The sequence below is a fragment of the Lycorma delicatula genome, chromosome 6 (assembly GCF_047948215.1).
Source record: "Lycorma delicatula isolate Av1 chromosome 6, ASM4794821v1, whole genome shotgun sequence".
Taxonomy (NCBI): domain Eukaryota; kingdom Metazoa; phylum Arthropoda; class Insecta; order Hemiptera; family Fulgoridae; genus Lycorma; species Lycorma delicatula.
This window is the reverse complement of record NC_134460.1, coordinates 126,687,819-126,707,323: the sequence shown is the minus strand read 5'-3', so window position 1 is coordinate 126,707,323 and position 19,505 is coordinate 126,687,819. Positions and strand designations below refer to the sequence as shown.

Genomic DNA, 19,505 nt, shown 5'->3' with positions numbered 1-19,505 from the left:
GATACAACTTAAATTATAGCCTTTCACAAGCGGCAAAAACCTACTTACTTTTAAATATACAGGAAAAAATAAATAAAAAGATGTAAATATATTTCTTAATTACTAAAGCTAAAAAAATCTTATGTGGACACCACATGACTTCCTTGAACGTGTATTAAATTACGTATACACATTTTTTTTTTTTTTATAATCAAAGATTAATAATTATTAATAAAGCAATATATTTAAATTAAAAAAAAAAAGTGTTAAAGAAAGGAAATGCAGTCGGATTCGAACCGATGTGCCGTCCCCTTGTAAGATCCAAATATTTCATTAATTAACTCTCATTTGGCTATAACTCTGGAACAAATAAAAATAAAAAACAGTTATGATATATCGTTGAAAAGCTCTCAATGAAGGCTTATTAATGCAGTTAAGAAAAAGTCCAAAATACAAATTCTTTGGATACAAAAAATACAAATTCTTTGGATTTTGGGCTTTTTTGGACACTTTTGATCCAGTCGATTGCAATAAAAAGGGGAGATCCACAATTAGATATTACAACAGTCCTAAATTCAAAATTTCAACATCCTATGGCTAATCGTTTTTGAGTTATCAAAGATACATAAGTACATACGACGTTCATACGTACAGACGTTACGCCGAAACTAGTGAAAATGGATTCAGGGATGGTCAAAATGAATAGTTCCATTGAAATACGAAAATCGAAATTTTTCGCGATACTTCCTTTACTTTATACAAAGAAGTAAAAATACATCAGTAATTCATTCCACTGCAACGGTCTTTTAAGATATTAAAACATAATTAAAATCATGTGAGATATTTTTGAAAGAATTTAAACCATCTCCGACAAGGATTGCATAGAAAATTAATTACCAATTTCTCAAACATGGTTACCGCTGATATATTAATAAATATTATTAAAAAGTATAATTCCACCGTGCTAGTAATTGTATTATCAGCATAATATTTACAACAGTTATTAGAACAGTATAACATATTATCAGAACAGTTATTATTTAGGGGTTGTTAATTAAACTGTAAACTTGAGGTAAATTTGAAAACTGTTCTCACTCAAAAAACTACTCGTATATCAAAAAAAAATTAAATCAATAAGTAAAAGGTTAAAAACTGTATAAATATCTTGTACTAATAATTTATAAGGAAATGTTTACACTGAAAAATAAACTAATTTTAATTAAAAAAAGAAAAAATTCCAAAAAACCGGGGTAATCCCAAAGTAGTCACCCATCCAACTTTTAAAAACCGTGCCCAACATTCCTTTAACATTGATGATTAGAGGGGAACCAATATATTCAACATGGCATGGACGATGGATATGACACAATCAAGACTTTAGTACACATAAAGTATAATTTGATAGTTTGCTTTTAAATTCAGATACTAAAATGTTCCTTACAATTTAACTTATTTATTTACAACTTAAAAAATATAGTTTAAAAGAAGAGACAGACTTATAGGCCACATACTAAGGCATCCTGGAATAGTAGCTTTAATATTGGAAGGACAGGTAGAAGGGAAAAATTGTGTAGGCAGGCCACGTTTGGAATATGTAAAACAAATTGTTAGGGATGTAGGATGTAGAGGGTATACTGAAATGAAACGACTAGCACTAGATAGGGAATCTTGGAGAGCTGCATCAAACCAGTCAAATGACTGAAGACAAAAAAAAATTTACAACTTACCAAATAAAAATTATTATTAACTGTAAGCCCTTATTTGTTTTCTTATTTATAAACTTCCTTAACTAGTTCCTAAATCATCATTAATTATGGACTAAAAAAAAATTAGTAAAATGAACAACTTATCTACGTAATTTTGACAATATTAGTTATTCATTAATTAATTATAATATAGAACCTTTTAATAAATTTTTCTTAAATATCGTAAACTATAATATATTAATTGGAGAGAGTGTTGAATTAAAAACATCGTGTATTAGACTTAAACCTTAGCAGGAAAATCTTACTGAAAGCAAGTTAACTTGCCTTGATGGATACCATTGTTCTTTGGTGGTTGGGTTTCAATTAACCACATATCTCAGGAATGATCGATCTGAGACTGTACAACACTACACTTCATTGTACATATCATCCTCATTCATCCTTTGAAGTAATACCTTACGTAATTCCGGAGACTAAACAGAAAAAGAAAGAGAAGAAAGTTATCTTAAACCTATAAATAGCTCAAAGAAAATTATCTAACGGAAATTATAATCTTTTCGATCAGAGAATCCATGAATCAGAGGATCAGACAATCGATCGAATAACTAAGGCAATTTGTTTCAGAAAATATCATAAAACATAATCAATCACGTTTTAGGGAACACCATATTTATGAAACTGCAATATATGTTTTAAACAATTTGAGAATTAGAGTCATTAATGATGAAATTGTAATAATTGTATTTATGGAACGTATTTGGGTATTTGAAACTAAATAGAAAATTATTAATTGATAGATTGTATAAAATAAATTTGAGAGATATTAGAATTGTATGTATACTACTTCGAAAACAAAAAGATTTTGCAAAAATTAGAACAATATTTCTGAACTTCTACTAATTATGCTTATGACTTAAGTGTTATTTAAAAACACAAAAAAATACTGAAATTCCACAGTAGCAACAACAGATAGCATTCTATGCCCATTTCTCTTTAATATTCTTCAGTGATACAACTAAAGGTAGATTGCAATTTATATATTTACTATTTACATACTGTTATTACTTTTTTTTTAGTTCGTATGATTTGGATGGTTTATTTTTAAACGTAATTACTCATCTTGAAAACCTATTGAACACTTCCACAGTAAATAAATTAAAAATTATCTGTACTAAAAGTATACGAAATAAGTAAGAAGAAGGCTGAAACAATAATAATATTTCTAATATTATGGTAGTTAAAGTATGAGTATATTTATTATACATAAATGTACAATTAAATAAATATATAACACTGAAGAGTTAATTTTCTAGAACTGCTTAAAACTTCCAACTTTAAATCAAAATTATTAGGTTAAAACAGCGTAATAGTTTCTTTAAAAAATCAGTTTTGTACCAAAATTTTGTCACTTTTTAACAACGGTCAGAGATTCATAGCCCTCAATTACCTAAGAGTCGTTGAATGAGAATAACATGACATATTTTTTAGTGTAAAAATATATTATTGATTTACATAAAAAAAGTTAATTTACAAATTTAATATTACTGCCTTCCTATATAAAATAGTTCTGGGTATGGTAATAAAATATTTGAAGAACCTGGTAATACTTATCTATAATTGTGCAGAATTATTAACTACAAAATTGAATTATATTCCAGCAATTTTACTAATTCTTTTTTTTTAAAGGAATGTACGGAGAACTTTTCTTTATTACATTTTGTTTGAAATGAAGTAAACATTGCCTTTGAATTGCTGTTCAGCAAGTGTGAAAAATAATTTAAATCTATGAATATTTTATTCTTAATTTTATTGATAATAAAAATGTGTGTGTGTGTGTGTGTTGTATGTATTATTTATATAATTATATTTATAAGTAAAAATGAAAACTAATTTCTATATTAAAAAGAAAAAAAAAAAGCCAACAGCACGCGGTATTCCCAAGCGGTCACCCATCCAAGTACTAACCGCGCCCGATGTTGCTTAACTTCGGTGATCAGACGAGAACCGGTGTGTTCAACATGGTATGGCCGTTGGCAAACACAACTTAACATTTTACTCTACATAAGTGTAGTTTGATATTGTTATAATTAAGATATTGAAACAAAAAACTGTTGAAAATTATCTCTAGTGTAATCACATCATATCAAATAACGATAATCATGAATAGAAAAATAATTATTTAATTCTCTACCTTAATTACTTATTATTTTATTTATCAACATCACTTTTTTGTTTATGTACATTCTACACATACAAAAAAAAAGTGAATCGGTATAAAATGTCAGCTGGCAGCCGTGGTGCGAGTGGTAGTTTCTCGGCTTTTCGCTCGGAGGTCCCGGGTTCGAATTCCGGTCAGAAATGGCATTTTCATACATGTTACAAATCATTCATCTCATCTGAAGTAATACTTAACTGTGGACCCGGAGGTTAAACAAAGATATAAAAAGTCAATATAAATGTGTCTTGTCGAATTTTCATACACGGAAATTACAATAAAGCAAATATATTTAAATATATTATCTTATTATAATATATAATTATCTTATTAACAGATTTTAATAAAAACAAGTTGAAGAAATTATTCCGTTTATAACTCGATTTCAAACTTTCTACTTCAATTTTTTTTTCATATTTGTAGCGATTTTAATATTAAAAAAAAGTTATTTAATAACCGTATCGCGAAAATTTTTTTTATATACTTTAAGCAAAATAATTTAGGTTTCAGTTCAGTTTTAAAATTGTGATTCCATGTAAATATGCACATATGCAGGGTGAACATAAATTATTCAGCACGTTTTAGAGGTTAATAAAAAATGAATAAAGCAATGTATCATGTGTTGATTTTTCAAACATTAGTGGAAATACAAGAATTACTTATGACATTGAATGAATACGCCGGCGCGACTTAACGAAAGGGGGATCGTCAGTTGAGAAATGGCTACCGTGTAGGAGAAAGCAATAAGCGTACTATGGTTTCATGAAAGCAGATCTGTTATCAGTATTCATTGACGTTTTCGTTTATAGTACGACCGTAATCCTCCTAATAAAGACTCAATTAAATGTTGGCATCACAGTTTAAGGTACAGGAAATCCAGTACACAATAAAAAGGTGCTACAGAATTCCCGTCTCCGAGGAAGTTATGGATCGAATAAAAAAAACTTTTCAGAGAAGGCCGGGTAAATCGACTCGTGCGAGTTTAGAGTGGGAATATCGCAATGTGAAGGGTCTAAAACTTCATGCATACAAAATTCAGTCGGTGGATGCAATTGAAGCTGATTATAAACCACACGGTTACAATTTTTCCGTTGACAATTTTGATAAAGTGAACGAAGAAAACGCGTTTTTAAAATAATTAATCTTCTCTGACAAAGCTACCTCCCATGTTTCTAGTCATTAACCTTCATAATTATCGGATTTGTGGTAGCGAGAACCCTCCTGCCATTCAACAAACAAAACGTGATAGCCCGAAATTTAATGTTTTGGTGTGTGCTGACTGCTTAAGAAATAATCTGACCATTCTTCTTAAGCCTATGGTTACTAGCGCTAGTAATCTATACATGTTACAGAAGCATGCAATACCACAGATTGAACATCGGCAACCCAACTTTTACTTACAACAAGATTACCAACACATTGGGGTTTACATGTTAGGAATTACCTACATGAACAATTTTTTCAACGTTGGATTGCCGTAATGGAACAATTACCTGACAATTTCAATTCCCTGACGTTAAATAACAGAAATTAAAGGAAACAGCGTGCTAATTTATAAATACATATATTAGTTGTATATTAATATAAATAATTATATAATTATGTATTTTATATATATATATATATATATTTATATATAAACAGAAAAATTAATATTTAATAACAGAAACGTTTTTACTAATTCAATGGCTCTTCCATAATAATTGTAGCATTTATGATTCCGTGAAAGAAATTAGAGAATGTCAAAAATTTCCGGTTAATGTCGACACATACCAAATACGTCGGTGAAAGACCGAAATATTTGCTTATTGGACCTTCGCCGGTATATGTCGACAAACACAGATAAGCTCTTATGGGGGTCGGAACGAGAAATTAAAAAAAAATCACTCAATACCATTCTCTAAGGTATGTAGATTACGAGAAACCCTCTTAAAAAAATTTGATGTGGACACCACATAACTTTCTTGTACGCCTATTAAATTACATATACACATTTGTTTTAAAATGAAAAGTAAATAAAATTTTATTTCATTAATAACTTTTGATATTTTTTATTGTTATTATTGAATTATTATTTATTGTAAAAGTTTTTTTACTATCAGAGTTTAATAATTATTAATAGATCAATATATTTAAATTAAATAAAACGGTTAACAAAAAAAAAAGGAGATGAAGTCTGATTCGACCCGATTGATTTTGTGCCTTCCTTTTGTAAGATCCACATTTTTCGTTAATTAAAATGTTATTTGGCTACAACTCTGGAACCAATGAAAATAAGTAACACTTATGATATATCGTTAAAAACTTTTCAATAAGGGCTTATTATTGCAGTTAAGAAAAAGTTCAAAATCTAAACTTTTTTGGATTTTGGACTTTTTTGGACACGTTTGGTCAGTCGATTGCAATAAAAAGGGAAGGTGCACAACTAGATGTTACAACAGTCCTAAATCAAAAATTTCAACATCCTACGGCTAATCGTTTTAGAATCATGCAAGATACATACATACACACTTACGTACGTACAGACTTCACGCTGAAACTATTGAAAATGGATTAAGAGATGGTCAAAATGGTCAAATTTCTATTGAAATCTGAAATTTTTTTGCGATCACAATGCTTCCTTTACTTCGTAAAAGGAAGTTAAAAGGAAGTAAAAAGGAAGTTTAAATTTAAGCTAAACATAACCTAAGCTCGCTTAGGTTAAATATACAAATATATATATATATATGCTATCCTCCAATGGCGATTAATCAAATTCACCGCCTTTATAAATAAAATTTAATAAAATTTTCATCATTTTATAAATCAAAAGGGTCAATCAGGATAAACAGAATATGTTAACTGCATGGAAGAACGATAACGATACAAATAAATGGTCATATGGTTTGCCCTTTATTCAATTTTTTTTTTTTTTAATATTTGTATTCAACTTTCACCATCAGTGTTTACTGAATCTCGACACATACCGGCAAAAGTCCGAATAAGTAAATATTTCGGTTTTTCACCGACATATTTGGCATCTGTTGACATTCACAAGAGAACGTCCACATTTGCCGGTCTTTCACGATGACATATTATGGAACAAGAGAAAATTACTTTATTTCATATCGACCAATTTTGTTGGCTCCCTTAGGAATTCTAAGTTTACTCCACGTTCAAGAGGAAGGAACGAAAGTAAATGACATGAAAAAAACGGTACGCGTAAGTAAAGTGAATATTATTATTTAGAAGTGTTCAAAAAACCCAGCGAAGCGCAAACAACTTACATATACTAATATCTTTTAATATTTTCTTAGAAAAATAAATTACTTTTTTCTTTTTTTTTTAATAACAACCTTTATGAGCTTTTTTTTATTTTACTTTATTTTTCTTTTATTACTTTAAATTAAAATTAAATTAATGAGAAACCCTGAAAACAAATTTCTTGAAAAAATGATTAAGTTAATTAAAAGAGGGAAAAATTTATACAAATTATATCAAGTGGATGAGAAAAATTAAAAATAAATAATAATTGATAGGTAACTTTAGTAAGTATGGTTTACCACATTTAACCTAACAGATGAGCCGGCCTCCGTAGCGCGAGTGGTAGCGTCTCGGTCTTTCATCCGGAGGTCTCGGGTTCGAATCCCAGTCAGGCATGACATTTTTACACACGCTACAAAATAATTTATCTCATCCTCCGAAGCAATATCTAACGGTGGAACCGGAAGTTAAAAAAAAAACGTAATAGATGATTTTAGTTACTATGAATAACGTTACTTTTACATCAAAGGTCAACAATAGCGTTCATAAACTTACTATTTCATTATAATGAAGAGAATACATCATATACGAGTTGAAAAAGTCATACACTCATTACAAATAACTATTCACATATTCTTTTTTTGTTTGTAAATCATTTTATAAAATATTATTTTATTAATTCTTTCATCATTTAAAATTTTCAGTCTTTGAAATGAACCAGGAAGCAGGAATAAGATAATGTTGAGGATGCAGAAATTGCAAAATCGATGTGTTTATGGAGTGACCTGAGGAGAACACGTATAAACCTGTTCAGGGACATAAAATCCTGTCCGGTAGCTGCACAGTAAGCCTGATGGGTTGCATTGCCTATGGGTAAAGCCGAGCCTTCTAATCTCCCTAAGTACAATACCGTTGTAGTTTTGTAATTTGGGGATCGGTTCATCTGGTTAACATTTCAAACTGATTTAAGCTGGATTTGTCGATTCAATCCTTAAACTGCAGATCGAATGTTATTAAATCCTCTTAAAGGTAATGCTGACCTTAACGTAATATTTTATCAATTTAAAGATCGAATTTTAGTATCATATTACTTTTTTTATTCCCTGATTTGTATATTAACGTAGTGTATTATTTTTAAATTCTTCTTTCATTTTATAAGTAAGTTTTAACTCTGTTGTACATTTTAACTTATAAATCTATCCCTTCTTAAACGGAAGCACGCTATATATCATGGAATAAGTAGTTCTACATCAACAAAGGAAGTGGTGTTAACTAAAGGGTCATGTAAGATGCACAAGCAAAAGCTTATTCCAACGGGCCTATCTATACAGATACGAAGAGCAGAGAGTTTTAGTATGGAACAGTTTTAAGAGCGTGCCAGAGCATTACACTCTACCAACAAAGGCAATATTGATCTCTGTTGTGGCTACTTCACATAAATCACAAACTCATAAAGCCCGGTTTTAGTTCAACCTTCCTTTTTCCTTCTCCTCCTTCCACTGGCTATATTCGCTTTCTCTTTATGAATAACGATCTCTCTTTCTATTATTTCCTTCGATACGCCCACGTGAATCACCTCAATAATTTCAACTTTTGATAAAATATCGTATGTAATAATAAAAAATGTTCTTTTAAAAAAGATGAATATAAACGAATGACATCTATTTATTTTAATATACTTTGTTTTCTATGTAGTAAAATAAAATAAAATTTTCTTTTTAAATGTAATAAAAACATATATATTTTATTAACTTTATGATCTATTTATTTTATAACTTTAATAAGATTTACGAGATGCCTACCTAAAAAATGTTATTTATTTTAGAAATAAAAAACTAACGACAAATAAAAATATTAAAAAAATCAATAATTCTAGATTAATTAAGGCTAATAAATAATTACTCGTTGTGTTTCTGTTCTTAGAACTACAGAACCAGTGTTCGAATCCCCAAAAAAAATTCAAAAGTACTCTACTTCTAAATTACTTAATATACAAATGAAGTTCAAGGATTCGATCCATATCAGCACTTGCATACAATTACGTCACTTCAACAACCAAAGGACATACATACCTTTAAGAAAATTTCAGAAATAAGTTTTTTGAGAAAGTTTTAGGCATTTATTATGAAGAAAAGTAATTTATATATCCCAGAAAGTATTTATTTGCCTGAAGTACGTAAGTGAATTATAAGGAATGTATAACCGTATAATAAGTTTGATGTTTAACATGTTAAAAACCTTTTTTTTTAAAGGATTTACAGCAGAATACGAGAAAACTTGATTTGTATATAAGTGAAACTGTACCGAGGGGACAGGTTAGTAGGGGAGGTTCTTTTCTCATTTAAATTGTTAGTCCAAAGATTTTTACATGTTTATGAGAATGTATACGTATACATTATTGATTATAATATGGCATCTGATCGTGATTATATATATATATATATATATATATATATATATATATGACTAGATCGTGGATACCGATGTTCTTTGACGGTTGGTTTTCAGTTAACCACACATCTCAAAAATGGTCGACCTGAGACTGTATAAGACTAAACATCACTGACACTCGTACATATCCTCATTCATCCTCTGAAGTAATAACTGACGGTGTTCTCGGAGGTTAAACAGAAAAAAATGGCATTTGATAAGTCCGACATGACAAACTGGCTGTCCCTAAATTGAAACGTCTGAATTAGCGAGACGTTTCAATTTTTTTTCATCGAACCTGTGACGCAATAAATGAATTTTTTCAGTAGCTGTGTGGCATTTGGCACCATCCTATTGAAATTTCAACTAATTCAAATCAAAATTTTCCAAATTAGCAAACAAAAAATCACGAATTGTAGCTCGAAAGCGTTCACCATTTACTGTAGTAGCATTTCCTTGCTTATTTTCAAATAAAAAATGACCCGATGATGACACTAGCCGTAATCCTCATGAAACAGTGGGTTTTTTCCGAATTTAATGGTTGCTGTTGACTCATTTGTGAATAGGAATCATCCCAAATACGGCAATTTTGCTTGTTTACAAAGCTATCAAGTCAAAAATAAGCCTCATCTGAAAAGATGATTTTTTTAATGAAAATTTGGATCCACTTCGTTCTGCTATACAGTCCAATTTGCAAACAATCGACGCAAAGAACGGTCCCCTGGCTTTAATTCTTGATTTAGTTGAATCTTATATAGGTGTATACCATGATATTTACGCAAAATTTGTCATGTTGAAGAAAGGCCCCAATTCTTGCGAACGATGTAAAATTAATAAATCTCGATTTTCACGAACACTTGCATTTAAACAGCAATATTCTATTGCCTTCTTGGGTTTCTTTTGTGGACTTGTGTTTAAACACGAAATTGGAAAAATTTTCTTCGAAGTTTTTAACTGAACGATGATATGTGGTTTGCACACCATAAATATAGGGAAGTTACATATGTAACTTGTAACAGATTTCATTTTTGGATAATAAATTTTAATGTATTTTAAATGTTGAGGGCTGAAGCGTTCCATGATGATTTATCATGAACTACTGAAAATAAATGACGCTTGAAAAATTTAAAAAAAATCAACGGCGCCACCACTATCAGAAAAATCTTTTGCACTCAATTTGAAATACCTTTATAACCAAAATGTATCACTACTAAATTACACAATTATCGGAGGAAAACGAATCAGAAGAGGAGAAATGCAAGGGTAAATATAAATTTAAAAAATCTCTCGACTGGAAAATGGAGTGGAATTAAAGTCAATGACATTAATATACAGTACTGTGATTTTTTCGGTACGTATTGAGAATCTCCAGAGGTTGATAAACAGGATGGGTATGGATTGATATTGAATAACACAACTTTTTAATGAAGAATCTCAAAGAAACTTAATGGTAACAAACCTCTCATCATAAATGGAAGTAATATTAAACGGATTAAGAATTTTATACATTTAGGAGCATTTAACAATTTCAACAACAACTTCATTAATGAAAGAATTGAGCTAGTGCGAGTAATTTCATTAAGATGAAAAAGAAACTGTGTGGCAGATCTCTGAGCTTGAGTTTGAAGGTTTGTTTCGTGAGATCCCTCCCTACGTCTTCACTGTTCTTCTTTACGAAACGGAACAAAAGATCCTGAATTTGCTAATCCTTGAAAAATTCTAGGAATGTAAAATATTGGTCTGTAGAAAAGATTTTTAAAATACCTTGAACAACGACTTGCAAAAGATAACGTTTTCGAAAGAATGGAGAATAAGCAGAAATTATGTAAACCGTTAAGATCAGGAAGTTGTTATACTTTGGTTACATTGTACGAAGCATAAAATATGCGACTTTATAAATGATAAAGCAGGGAAAGATCTAAAAAAGACGTTGAGAGAAGTAAGTAACCTGATAATAGCATAGATTTCCATCGAGTATCTGTTCCGAGTAGCAAACTTTTAAAATTAAAATCAACATGATGATTGCCAAACTTCGACACAGAGATGGCATTCGAAAAGAAAAAGGATGAATATATAAAATCATAATCAGAACAGTAACGATAATAGAATATCCAACAATTTGATCTTAAAAAAAAACAAAGTCATTCTCAAGAACAAGATTCCACTACAGGTTTATTGGGGAAAGTGAGGAGTAACGTGTTTCTTCCTGCCATCCTCCCTGAATTTATATACTGTTCTGTACCAGCGTGGAAAGCCGATCAAAATGAAGCTGATATTGAGCCCTAAAAACATCTTTAATTTCTTTATCAAGGGACTGGCAAAGTAATTGATAATATTCTCACACAAAGTAACTCTGACTGGTACTTATTTTATTCTTAGGTGTCATGTACGAGTCACAAATATATTAAAGATAGCAGTAGTAAGATGTAAAAGTAACAAATTTAATCCTTTTGTCTATTATGAAAGATTTCATTACCTTCACAGTTTCTTCCCGTGGAGACAAAGGTACGAAAAGAAAAGAAAAATCTATATGTATGTATGCATATATATAAAAGGTTATTTATATCAGAATGATATAATAAAAAACATTAATTTTTTTTAACCAACTTACAGCAAAAAAGATATATGATCTCAAAATCTTTCGGTTATTTCAAATCATCATTAGGAGATTAAAAATATTATTAGTCAAAATAGGTTACATATAAGGTATTATTGTTATATTTACAAGATTTTATTTTCTTAAACAGCTCAATTTCTTCTGTTTAAAAATTAGGTTTTCTTATTTATAACAAATCTTGCAAAAAGTTATTTTTTAATGGAAAATAAATTAAAATTTGTTACCAAAAGAAGAAATTCAATGACTGGAAAAATTTAATATTCTTCAATATTTAGTTTGCTTAAAAAAGGTATCTATTCTTATAATTTAAAAAAAATATTATGGTATATAAAAAAAATATAAAACAAATACCTATTGTAAAGGGAAAGAAGGAGAAAGGGTGGTAGAAAGAGATAGATTGAGAGAGAGTCTGAATGAATTTAAAAAACTAGGGCGTTGGAGAAAGCCCATTAGACCGGTAAAGTTATACCCTTAAAATTTTACGAACAGGAGTAGAATCTGATAACTATGTAATAAAATTGCATCAGTTCACGAACACCAGTTTTGAGTGAGATTAATCGAAGCACAATGACCAATGTACATTCGAAATAAAATATCACATTAAAATAGCAAGCATAATATACATTAATCTGCACAAAACGTTTTCTGAATTCATGGATTCATCTTTAGTTATAAATTATTGTTATATCAGTCAGTGCATTACCATAATTAATTGTAGCATCTGATAGTTGTCATGATTAATCAGTTGTCACGATCAGTAATGATTAATTCTTAATCTATGGATTCGAAAAAAATATTATGTAAATTGGAAAGTTCTGTAAGAATGTGTGTGTGTGTGTGTGTGTGAATATAATTATATTTATTTATACATGTAGCATACATTAAAATCAAACACCATTAACAGTCTGTTTGGATTTTGTAAATTATGGATATAAAAATCTTTTATGCAATTATTTTCATCAATATCAATTCTGAAAAAATAAAATAAATTACGTGTTACTGTAACACATACAGTAACAAAATTTGTAATTTCTCCATTAACCTGATATTTATTTAATGACTGTTTTATAATGGTCTCTATTCTAAATTTACAATCATGCAATCAATGATTGTAAAACAGAACATTAAAATTATCAAAATTAAATTTAATATTTTATACTTCATTTAAGTGTTTAAATTTAAAACAATTTACAGATTTACAACGGCGACCATTAAACTAGTGTGTGTATATATATATATATATATATATATATATATATATATATACTGTATAAAATAAACTGCAGTAACTGGCTCCATCTGCAAACATTTCATGCGCCAACTAGTGGCGGCAGAAGGTCTCGTTGTGGAGGGGGAAATATAGTGATTTGAACGTTTCTTTTTACTAATTCCCATTTTGTTCATTTTTATATACAAACATACACACAAATACGAGCGATTTTTCCGTCTAGTTTCATTTAATTGAATTAATTTAATTATTTTTTCCCATTTATTATTATTATTTTTTTTTAATAGGATATCTAATTTGGCTATTATATAATTTTTCTCCTATAAATTTACTGAATTTCATCAGTTTTTTAAACAGCACGGTTAATGAAAACAAAAAAATAACATGATATGTGTACGAATAAATACAGTTAATATGAAAAAAATAACTTAATAAACATTATTTTAATTTTAAATTAAAATTTATTTATTAAGTTGGTATTTTAATTTTCGAGCTAAACTGTTTGACCAATCACCAGTAAGACTACTATTGCTATTAAAATACAATGCCAATATTATTTCATGTACGAGTACATTTTTAAAGATACCCAATGTACATAGGTGCATTACTTCATGAAATAGCGAAAATCGATTAGAGATGCTGAGCGCGAAATAAAAGTGTGTTTTTGGGTGTGTTTGGGTCCATCCCTTCCTACGCACACACACACACACACACACACACACACACACACACACACACACACACACACACACACACACACACACACACACACACACACACACACATACACACACACACACACACACACACACACACACACACACACACACACACATACATACATACAAATAATGGGTAAACCAGTAAATCCTAGTAACGGGTATACAACCCATTACTTACCCAACTACTTACTTAGTAAGAAGTATTTTATTACTATTTTTAAAAAAAATTTCTAATTTTTTTATTTACACATTTATAAAAAGACTATAAATTAGAAGTTTATTGAATTTATTTAATATGAAAAGGATTTACCTGTTATTATCGATCAAGAATTTCTTCAAGTCAAGTTTTTATAGCTTCCAGCATACGACGTAAAATATCCCCAAGATTGCGGTAACGGTGTTGTAATGAATACTTTTTTAATTCTTCAAAGTTTTGTGGGGACTCAATAACTTCACAAGAAAAAATGCATGCTGTGATATTTGGCGATCATGCGAATATCACAATTATCGTTTAATTAACTACATTCATAGATCACCTAATAATATGATTGGTCACCACATCCTGTTAAAATCACGATTAAAATTCTGTTAAAATCTAGATTGATTTTAGGTATCTTCGTTATTTGAAGAGACAAAATTTCTTCAACCGTTTGGCTATATCATTCTGATGACTATGTTGTCATCAGTATACTGTTGATATTCAAACAGTCATGACTGTATTCATTTTAAGTTTTGACTTATAATATTTTTAACTTCCTGATGATGATTTGAAAAAACCGAAAGATCTTGAGATCATATATCTTTTTTGCTGGTAAGGTGGTTAAAAAAAGATTTTAATTATTTTTTATAACATCATTCTGATATAAATTAAATAGTATTTCCGCTTACTTTCCTTACAAAAATTTTGACTGCATTATTTTGCTCAGAAAGTATTACTCCAAAGTGCACTACTGCACACCATACCGTGGTTTTAAAACTGTGCAGTGATCTTGATGCATCTAATTACGGTTGTTCGTCGCCCGTCTCCGGAAATTTTGTTTACTGACAATACAATTAAGTAGAAGCATATCTCATCAGTCATTTTGATACCGTGAATGACGTCTTTGTTAGCATTTATCCGATTCAAAACGTTGGCGACAGATGACATCAAATTCAGTATCATCATTTAATGCTTGCACTACTTAAAATTTTTGTAGATGCATGAATGAATCCTAGTTAAGAATCCTTAAAAACAATTCGTATAATTCATTTCGAACACCAGTGTACATTTCGATGGCTCATCGATTGTATATTTATGTATTCAGTACTCTCATGGAAATAAGGTAATTAAATGGCATACCATATTTTACATGATTAATTGTAATATTAAAAATAATTAATTTATAAATATAATGTGTGAATTTCATTTTGTAAACATATTTTTACAACTCATTACTTTCTTTCATTTGCAGACTCAGTTCTTTCTTTCTTTCAATGTTCAGACTCAGTGCATGTTATTAATAATTTAGTCGTTCTATCAGTTCGCACTCGGCTGCTGACGATTTAGCGGTTCCGTACAGTTCACACAGCTCCTTTCAGATGTACTCGGCTTCTGACGATTCAGCGGCTCCGTACATACTATATAAGCCGGCTCCGCACTACATTAAGGCAGTCTTCCTCCAGCCTTCATGGACTCAACGGTTCAAACGAACAAAATATAATATTACATATATATTCTTAATAACGTAACATTTATGAAATCATTAAAAAGCATTTATATACACTTATACATAATCTTGTATTATTCATTCAAATATTAAGGGATCATATCTAATTACGAACCTATAAATGTTTGTATTTTTTTATTATTTGAACCAGCGGTAAATACATAGAGTAATTACCCTAACCAAGGTACTACACCAAGGGAGATATTATCTCGAGTTTTGCTCTTACCCGGGAATCGATTTTCGAGAATAATGGTTCAAAACTAACACATTAATAGTTTACCATTATTCAAGTATCCATTGATATTTTTTTTTTTACACTAAAGAAATTTAATCTGGGATCTTGAATGATGAGTTTTGGCTGCTTATCCATTAGAGAAGTTATGCGTTGTTACTAGTAGTTCCAAAATAAAAAAAGCATTATCTTCAAATGGAACATGCGATTTGAATAAAAGTTTTATCACTACGGATGACTAGTTAACTAGATGGATAAAAGTTTGGAGGTCTACGTGTTAACTATCTGTAATGAAAAGTTGTTGGGAGATCTATTTGAAGCTGATTAATTTTCAGAGTAATATATTTTAATCTATAAAATAAAAAGTAAAATTGTATTCAACATTTTTATCTAATATTCTGCCAGTTCCAATTAAATCGGATAAGACCGAGTCTTAATTATAACACGTCATTATTAATTTGTTAATTGCATAAATATTTTCAATTACATTAACTTTTTATCCGTTAAAAATTAATAGAATTATAAATAATTTTACTTCTGAGAACCTGACAGTATTTTCAGATACGTTTTAACTGTCAAGGAAAAATGCGAATTTTTTTCTGATAGTAGAGTATTAATACCGCAAGGGGTAAAATGGAAAAATATAGGAATAATCGGAGGTTGTCAAAACATGACAGCTGCTGTATTGGATGCAACCATTATTATTATCTAAAGCTGCACCACTTTCCTCTTGTGGCTGCAAGTTGTCTTTGTTTTAAATAATAACAAAATGTAAAATAAATCTATATTTGTAACATTTTTATTTTTCGTAAGTATTAGCAAGGATATTTTTTATTCCAATATGAATATTAAAACACGTCATAAACAGCTAATTCAATATTCTGATATTATATAAGGATCTTTACAACAGCGTTTTAAGTTAAGTAATTTATTTAAAAGATAATACCTGCTGTTATATTCCCAAATTTGTAGTTTATATTCCTAGTTTCTTCACCGATTCCTGGGATTTCGTGAAGAGAACACTTTCTGATATTCTATCAAGTTAAAATTTTACAATTATTATTCAAATATTTACACTTTTTTAAAAATTCAGAAATTTTCCAAAAAGAACACGATGGTGATAGTTGTCAAAATAAAAAATCCTTTAAAATAAATTATTTTATCAGACACCAGTTTTTTCAAATTTTTCTTTAGTTTTTTTTACAGTTTACGTCCCAAAATTAAATAAAAATCATATATAGATTTTAAACTAAAGGGACAACAAATTATAAAACTAGTTTACGAAATAAATACACAATCCTGTACCTTAAAAACTGATAAAATATCTGTTAATATTATTTTAAAAAGCAAAAATTTTGATACAATAAAAATGTACAACAGATAAAAAATTCTGACAAATACAGTTAACATTTTTTAACTTTGTCAAAAAGAAAAACTTAATGATTAGAATTATTTGATACAATTATTTCAAATATTTAAAATTATTTGAAAATGAACTCTATTTGCGTTTCGGGGTGTGAGGAATACGAAAATATCATTTAATTAAATTGTGATTTCCTTATTTATTTATATATATATATATATATATATATATGCCTATGCATAAAATTTTGTGATTCGAACATCTCCAAAACTATAAGATCAATTTATTTGACATTTATATATGCTGTAGAGTATATCTGAACATGCATGTGAAAATTTGATGAAGATTGGTTGAATCGTTCTTGAGCTACGCTCAATTTAAAGTGGAAAAAAATTTTAACAGGGAAAATTAGAAGCGTGGTTCGTTATAATTCAGCAAGTTTTAATGTTGACGTTTTCTTTGATAAATATTTTAATTATTTACCAATAGATAGTAGCACAAGTTTATTTCTTTTAAGAAATGATTTCTTAAGATTTAAGCATTTATTTATTACAAGAAAATAAAATTAATTTTTAGTTATACATTAAAATACAGGTAAATAATTTAATTTTTTTATAAACACAAAATATATTTTAATATATAAAAATTATACCTCTTTTAGTTTTCTTTAAAATTTTACATTAGAATGACTTGATCCCTTTTCAAACTAAATGACATAATGGAAGTCGGTCTTCTGGCGTAGATCTGCGCAAGAATTTTGCTTTTTAATTTTATTTAATTGTTTACTTATACTTCTTCCGTATTACTGTGATGTTCGGTTAGTAATAATTTTAAACAAAATTATTTGTAAACGGTGATTTGAGCTAAATCTTGGTTTTATAATTTATTTCAATAATAGTCAAGCATATCCTCTCTTTTTTTATAAAACATTACAGATAAACTACATTATACATTAAACTATCAAGCGGTTTCTATGATAAAAACATGGCTTAAGTAATAATACCTTCAAAATAGGTTTTAATTTACAATATACACATCATAAACTATGGAACGTATCTACAACCAGCCAACCCTCATTCAGTTGTTTGCTCTATTGATTATAAGATCAGAACAACGAAGTAACGATACTATGCAATATTTAGCAGTTATGCGACGTTTGCATATTTCAGCAGCTATTTAACTAATTTTTTTTTACCTAAAGAATTCTACGATTTTTTTTTTACAAAACTAACCAATTTTAAAAGTATTTTGTATATAATATTTTTACTTATCATCAGACAGAAGCTGAGTACGTTAACGGATACATTTTTAACATTACAGGAAATAATTTTTTTCTAATTATGCAAATTTAAATCAATTTTAATATAAGGTTACACTTAAAATTAAACTAAAATACTGGGCTATAGATGATGTGTGGGTAGATTCAAATTTCGAGACAATCTTACGACTAATGTGCGTCAGTTTGAATTACATCAAATGTTGGAATGGTAGATTGGAGTGGTAATTTTTTGGCTTATTTCTTACGGGGAGAAATGCTTATCTAAAAAGAAAATCTTAATTATTGTATTAAATTAATAAATAGTAAACCCAAGAGCTGTTTACACAAGTTAAAACAAGAAATCAAAATGTATTTTAACTGCTAAATAATCATCAACAATCGTTGTAATCGATTAGTAAAAAAAAGTCAATAGTTTCAAAAAATCTTCTTTAAAAAAATACGTAACAAAAAAACCAAGAACTCAAAAATTACTTTTTTAACTTTTGTTTTTATTTTTAATTAATTCCGTCGGTACCGCTGAAGAAAATTTTTTAAAAATTCAAAATTTTCATTTAATTTTTTAATGTTAACGTTTTTGAGTAAACGGTTCATGGACTTTTCTTATTTAATTTATTTCAAGAACTGTTCAACATATAGTTCATTTATGTATTTAATTATTACATTAAAAACGGTATTTTAAAACACGGCAAAAATATATTTTATTAGTACTTCATGATGTAATCTAATTTACATAATTACATGGATTAATTATTTTTTAGCCTGTCCCAAGAGTAATAGCGTTCGTT

At 28.8% G+C, this 19,505-nt stretch overlaps 1 protein-coding gene and 1 non-coding gene across 2 annotated transcripts in view; both read right to left on the bottom strand.

Moving 5' to 3' along the window:
* LOC142326205 (uncharacterized) overlaps positions 1 to 19,505 on the bottom strand; it is a 385,017-nt gene that overhangs the window by 144,293 nt on the left and 221,219 nt on the right. The window lies entirely within an intron of this gene.
* LOC142327143 (5S ribosomal RNA) lies at positions 3,602 to 3,720 on the bottom strand. Its single transcript, XR_012756933.1, has one exon. It is a non-coding gene; the product is annotated as a 5S ribosomal RNA (ribosomal RNA).